Genomic DNA, 7670 nt, shown 5'->3' with positions numbered 1-7670 from the left:
ATATATTACGCTCAACAAAGTGTGTCAAACTCCCTGTATGGAGCCTTACGGCCATACTCGGCCAGGTCAGTCCCTGAACTTCTCAGCCATGGTAGTCTAGCTGCTGGACTATCGAGTTGTGCAACTACGTGTGGAGCTAGTAACTGACTGTCTTGCAGGTCAACCGCTCATCGCGCGTTAGTGCGTTGGCAGGGCCCCTCGTCCACACGTCCATATATTTCTCAGGTTTATGACGATGTACCAGAGAAAACAGTTCGAGCGGTTTACTCGCCTTGCCTACGCGCTTGACCAGCTCGGCACGCCCCCGCGCCTGTTGCTGGAAGAGGAAAAGTTACACTCCATTACAAAACAACCCATCAGCAAATGGCGAGGTTGTCATACACTTCCTGCAGACTTTGCACTTATAGCTTCCATGACTGTTGTGTTAGTTGGTTGAAGCCGTGGATCTAACCAAGCTTTTATCATCGAGTGGAGTATGCGCCACAGCATAATGTGTGGCTTCCGCGCGCCGGTGTTTCGACTGGTCAAAGGCCACTGATCAGGAGTACTGGTTGCAGGCCGTACTACTCGTTGACGTCACTCAGTGTGTCACCACAGCTAACTACACTGGGCGTTACCAGGGATGGAACAAGTCAGTTAATCACATAATTAACATGCGCTCGCAAGAACACAAGACTACTGGTAGCTCGGTAAAAACCCATTTATGATTGAGGTCTGTATCTCAAAAAACAAGAGAAGCAAAAGTTGCGAAACAGTAAATATATCCCGCTGTTAAAAAATGTAGCCTCTATACATGTCCTACATGTAGGAAGATAGACAACTAGCCTTTGACAGCAAGTGTACAGGGGTCTAACCACATTACATGATCCAGCATACTACTTCTCCGATCTATGCGACGTAGATGGAAAATGTGTTCAGATCGGATGATATATCATCTGCTGGAAAGGACTGGTGTTGTGTAGTGTAGCTGTAGCATGAAAGCTTAACCCATAGATCGATCATGTTCTGTCAGATGGCGTCGACCAGCATTGCTCAACTGCCAGAAGTCCGCCTGGTCCTGTGCGCATCCACCCTGTGGTGAACAGATCGTTCAGAGTAAACTTTGAGCGAGTTCGAGCGAATGCTTGTCGGCATGGAAAAATTTCTCGCACTAGCATCAGCCTCGACTCCTCCATTGTAGGAAGCTTAGTGCAGGACCCAACCAGCAGGGACTAAGAAATGCGAGAGACTATATCTAGACTCTCTACTTTCTATATCTTTCATGATCCGGTTCACATTTCCCTCGTCGGGGCTGATCTCACAGATTGAGAACATCCGCGCGTACTGTAATACCTGATATGCATTACTCTACATGAATGCACGGAAAACACTTTTCAATCAGTACACACGATCTGACAATCTACATCCGTCGCATCTGTTCTGCTGGCTGTCTTCAGAAGTGGTAGCTAGAACAATTCTCCAAGCTCAACAAGAAGAAAGAAAAGTATCAGTTTTGTGCCATGTTCTTGTGCGTGCATGTATCTCAGAAAGAGCTCAAAGACTCTCTCACGTCAGTATGCTTCAAAGGTGACCAAAGATCATAATTCCACCGCTATTCATAGAGATAGCTATATTGGGGGTCACACATATCTCCTCCTCCGTAAGTCCTATAACATTAGAACCGTGCAGAACGACAGAAGCCTCAGAGTTTTGATATATTTTTTTAACTGGGCGAGAGGGTGTGGAATTAACCTTAGGCATGATTACCCTTTGAGCGATAAAGTGTTTTATTTAGTTATCCACATTAGAAGCCCAAATTATTTACCTTAGACATTCTCGCGATAAGTTCGCGGCTTGTTAGTCAGTTATTTTACACAACATGCACTGTTTTCTTTTTTCTTGTAGAGAATTAAAGTCTTTTTGTGATATAAGATTCTCGTTGGTTTGAGGAGATAGTCTTTTGACCGCCTGACGCTCTTCACTCTAAAACAAATATCTTCGCGAGGCTACGTACATTAAATAATATTGAGGTAACCAATTTGACGTTGCATCACTTGTTTTAGGTTCTCAATGTTAGATCGATATGTAGAACCTCGAAGTCGTTGATTGTGCGTAAGAGGCTGAGATACCCCCACATAGTGATAATCCTCGAATTAATCAATTAGTTCAGTACCTACAAACATAAGTTGCTTCACCTTTAAGAAACTCAATTAGGTATGAACGCCACTTAATTTTAATCGTAAATGATGGAGTGATATTAAGTTGCATTTTGTTTAATTTAAGCTGTTGTCATTCTATTATTTAAGTCATACGACTCCAAAAATTGTTACTTAATTTTTGTTTTGAGTATTAGAAACTGATTCAGTTTTTTAGCCCCCAAAATTACATACACATTGAAGTTCCACTTTCACAGTTTTATTTGAAATGTTTGTTTCACAATGACCTTTTTATAACAAATGTTCTCAAATATGAAATAAAAGTAAATACAAAAATGTAAATAAAGGCATGAACCTGCTTCCAACGTTTTTAACTCTTTTGGTTATAGGTTAAGTGCATATTAGCCTTATTAGCATCGCACAGGCTCTTGTCACATCCGAGATCTGAAGGACTTCTGTTCCTTCAATCCATATTCTTGCATCTGCAGCCCTGGTCAAGACAGTCTTCAGCATCTCATTGCTAACTTCCACTTCACCATCCTGGAATAAGTAGATTAGAAAATACATTTCAGTGTTTTTGGTGCAATCAGATTTGAAAACATTGCGTTGTGTTTCAGGTTAACACAAGTTACAGTATGATTTAAGCATCGTCTTTACTTACTTAAGTTTTCCTTGAAGAGATCCTCCTTTTCACGAAGACACACCACCAAGCATCGTATGACAACCTCTTTTATTCTTTCCACCAAATCATCCTTAAAAGGAGAACATTTTAATGTTGAGAAAGAAAAACAAAGGCTTGTTTGCAAAAACTGAACATACCGGGCATTGTCAGTTGCTTTTCATATTTATTTTATTGAGTTTTTATCAAATGTAACGTTAATTCTGACAAGAAAATATATATATATGCATACTGTATTACAAATAATGAACTTTGACTGCAACTGTGAAACAAAGCATAGGCTACAGGAGGATACAAACAGCTAGCTAATCAGTATGCTATGCATGCTACAGTGGCTTAAAACAAGTAGCTGATGATACCTTACAGCTTGTGTTACACTGTGTTATGCAGTAAACAGCTGTTGTAAATTAAACTGAACAAAAATGGCTACTTACCAGGTAACTTGATAGATTATTAGGTTAAAATCCTGTTGTTCCACTGCTACCAAGTGTTTTGCTTCAAGGATGAACGCAGATTGCTCCAACTCAACATGCGGTTGCAAAGTCCGGGCGTGTGTTCGGTTTTGAAACTATACCGTTGAAACTCAATAGATATGAGTTACTCTAACTTAATATATCCCTATAATTGAGCGAGCGCAGAAATGTTTTTTCAAAATCACTACATTTGTAAGTAAAGCATTCTTTTTTTCTTTTTCAGTTTGACCGATTTATTAAAATGAGTTGGAAGCTCATTTTACAAGTTGAGGTAAAAAACTAAATGTTCTATGTTGAAAAAGTATTTTTTTTTAAAGTGGAATCTACTAACCCCATGAATCGTTTTTTAGAGTGTTGGCTAGGGAAAATTGTGTTTGATAGTCTCCCTCTTTGTATATGTTAAGGACTAAACAATGTATCATTTCATTTAAAAGACAAAGGAGATGTGTACCTATACGAAGAATCAATGAAATTCCTCAACAGAGTATATTTCTCTTTAAGATTTAGTAGACATGTCAGATAAGGATGCATGGCGGGAACACCTTCCAAAGTCCTATCAACTTAATAACCACCTTAGTTTCAGAGGTATTTTATTACTCAATGTTCAGCAATCAGCATAAATCATAGTCATGACACTCAGAAGCATGCATGTACATGTGCTCCAGGGGAGTCATGATCCATGAATCAAACATGTAGTGAAATATACAGCAGATAAAAAACATATATTTTCAAATTCACATACTTGGCATAGTGTTGTGGATATCATCTGACATCACCTGGCATCTCGTACATACTGGCTTCATGCATTTATGATTTATTTATTTAAATAAAGTGGAGCAAGGGAGCAACATTCAAAGTAAGCTTTTGTGTATACTTTTCACTTTTATTAGAAAGCAGAAAAAACAGCAAGTTCACTTTGAAGGCAGCATGAGCACCAACCACAGAAAAAGTAACCGCAAGTTCAAAGATTCCTCAAAAGTCTAGATGACAATCGGTCTTGAAATGAATCCAATGAGGACGGATTTAAAAATGAACTCAAAATAACCCATTCAGAGATAAATAATATTTTTCTTATGACCTTTTATTAATTAAGCTCTGAGCCCATCATCCTACCTTCAGCTCCCCCCTCTGATTTCATCACTCTGACTTCATCACTCTCTTTGTCGCTGTAAACTGACCACTGCCTCTTTTGTTGGAGCCAGAGAAGCCTCCCTATTGATCGTTCAGTTTGTTATTCCTGCCTGTTGATAACAGCCATATGGTTTAGTTTATAAATGAGTTGTTCTGTTCCCATATTTACTATGCAGCGCAAATGCTTCCTTTGAACTTGGAAACTGTTAAACACTGCAAACATCTAGTGATTGTCCTCCAGAGTGCAAATGAGTTCATGAAAACATAATCATACCTATCCAAAATACATATATTTAAGGTGTGTTAAAATTCTCCATAATGGCAAATGTACAGTATAAAAAAGTACTCGTCAAAATAGCATAGCAAGTCTTCTCGAGTATAATCACCAGCTATTATGTCAAGAATGCAATAATTTGTTTTAAGTCTGCTGCACACAAAACCACCCTGCAGCTATAGTTCCTTGTTTCCAACCCAACATGCCATACAAATACAAAAACTGTGCAGGAATGCTTTTAGAATATCAGCCCAAGGAGACGAGTGCAGATTTGATTGCTGCTATTGTAACCTGATGAGCCAGAGGCCAAGCTTGAACAGTTTCTGAGGGGATGGAGGAGATGATCAGCTCCCTGTTGGGTCTGATCTCCAACCTTAAACCCTCTTTAGATGTAAAAGAACACAGTATTTCAGATAGTTCCTCAGCAGGTTTACTATCCTAAAACATAACAGAAAAAGTGTCCAAGTGGTGCATGTAGAGTTTACCTTCACAAGGGTTTTACTTTAACATGAAAGCTTCACATCCAAAAATATAATACATAATAATAATAATATAAATACAATTCCTTTCAATTGTCTGTATAATAGTCTATTTTTTAATCTAATGCAAATCATGCTAACATATTTTGTTGCTTTGTATTATATAGGGTAGTACGTTTCTGTAGATGCATGCATTGAAGGTAAATTAGTCTTCTACCTCTGCAGAAGCTCTCTCTTCTCTCCACTGATGTTAGACTCCTGAGGATCACTGAAATATATCCCAGTTTGTGTCCAATTTCACAAGATGCCAGGGAGCGGAAGGACAGATTCTTCGTCAATTATCTCCAACAGTCCTTTCTGAGTCTTGCACTTGTTTGAAAATTGTTCTAAAAGTAAGTGAGAAGCGTCCCAGAGACTGCAGGCTCCGACTGCCTGCAGAGAGCCCCAGGTCCTAGAGCCCGCCTACTAGGGGCCACCAACAAGGGACTTAAAGAGCATCTTGCAGGTTGTTTTTTTTCTACATTTATGCTTAAACTTGCTTGAAAATTACAATTAAAAAAGTGAATGTAGGATTTGATATGTTTTACGAGACATAAGGGCAGGAATTCAGAGGGAAAGGAGCAATTTTGAGCTCTGCTCTTAAAACGGCTTTTTTTTAAGGTCATACGTCAAACGCGTCATATTACATAACAAAGGGGAAACATCTCCACTCTCTGACCGCGGGTATAGTTAGTAGTTGCGTTGAGTTGAGCAGTTGTGTTTTAGTGAGCTGGTATTTTTCGGTAGTTTTACATTGTATTTCACCATTTGTAATCATGGTGCAGTATTGTGTTTGTGCAGGTTGCACAAATACCATCCTGTCAGGACATCGAGTCCACAGTAACCCTCACGGGAAATAGCGTTCGTTCCNTGCAGAATTTGACAGTTTAATGGTGGAGGTATACACACATATTGATAGATGTCTTGGAATGCACTGTTGAGGAACCTGTGACCCAAGTTTTTCATTCATTGCACAATGAATGAAAAACTTGGGTCACAGGTTCCTCAACAGTGCATTCCAAGACATCTATCAATATGTGTGTATACCTCCACCATTAAACTGTCAAATTCTGCACATTTCTTATACTATCTACAGTATAATTAATGTGTATAATATCAGTTAAAATAAGTGCTTCAACATAGTTAACATCGCAGGAAAGCAATATATTAGACGTTAAGTACAGGCTTAATATTTATCTGTAGATAGATACCCCCAAAGCTATTTTCTTATTTGAAAGAAGACCTTAACCTAAAGTATTCTTTAATGTTTAAATAAAGGTTAATTAGTTTGTCTGTTTTGCACATCCTCATATTAATATCTTTGTACATCCAGCACTAAACTGTATTATTGTAGAGATTACTTACAGTATCTAACTGATTTTTTATATTCTATATTTCTATCATTGACCTTCTACTTTCCCCCTATGAAAGTATGTACTCTTAATTTTTTTTTCATCAAATAACATTATTCAACAAAAATAATTCAATAACATGCTTTAACCACTAGGCGGTGCACGCAAGGTACACACAGCATACTAATAATAACTTTGTATTATTAGTGTAGGACAATAATGTATGTATAACATCTGAAGATGTGTAGTTTACTAGTTTTATTCATGTTTTTACATAATTGTACAGGATATTGCTATACTATTTNCCGTACAGCCAATGGCGTACAGCCATTGCTCCGTTTTCATGTTTTTTTAACATGTTTTTCACAAACATTTTCACACGCTAGGAGCATAGGAATAATTCAATTCGGTTCGTCATGATCTGTAGATGTGATTTGCCCCCGAGCACCCCTGGGTAAATTACCGTACAGCCAATCACAATGCGTACAATGCGTGACGTCATTGGTAAGAGACGGCCCCCGAACACATATGGTACCCCGAACACATCTGGTACCGACACCGGACTGCGCAAAATGCGTACATGAAGCACTACGTCATGAACGCAAGACATCTACCCTCGTGGGGGCGCGCTCATGTGATTGAGGAGACATCTGATTGGCTATAGATAGAAAAAATTACAAGTACGAATCCGCTGACCGTCAGGGGAGTCTAAAAAAAAACACACACAAATGTACAGCGATCCGTGCACAGAAAGCGGTTTGTGTTTGTAGGTGCAGCGGTTTTAAACGGAAAACAAATATGTGTGGATCAAAAATGCATATGTAAAACTTTTTTCTGTATTTGGATTTTATTTACATGTATATGATACGGAACACATTTGAGTGTGCATTGAAAAACACAAGTGTGGATCATGAAATACAATTGTGAATCCTTTTGCGGATCATGAAATACAAGTGTGAATCCTTCTGTGTGCATGTGTGTATTATGAGACTGTTCTGAGCCCATAGAATACCCAGTGAAGATGATATAGTTGAACGCCCATATACTGTATATTAACCTGCTTAAAGTTAAGATGTTATACTTAAGATAGAGATATAAGTCAAATAAA

Source organism: Notothenia coriiceps, unplaced genomic scaffold (assembly GCF_000735185.1).
Source record: "Notothenia coriiceps isolate Sejong01 unplaced genomic scaffold, NC01 NC01_scaffold00016293, whole genome shotgun sequence".
Taxonomy (NCBI): Eukaryota; Metazoa; Chordata; class Actinopteri; order Perciformes; family Nototheniidae; genus Notothenia; species Notothenia coriiceps.
This window is presented reverse-complemented; position numbering follows the sequence as displayed.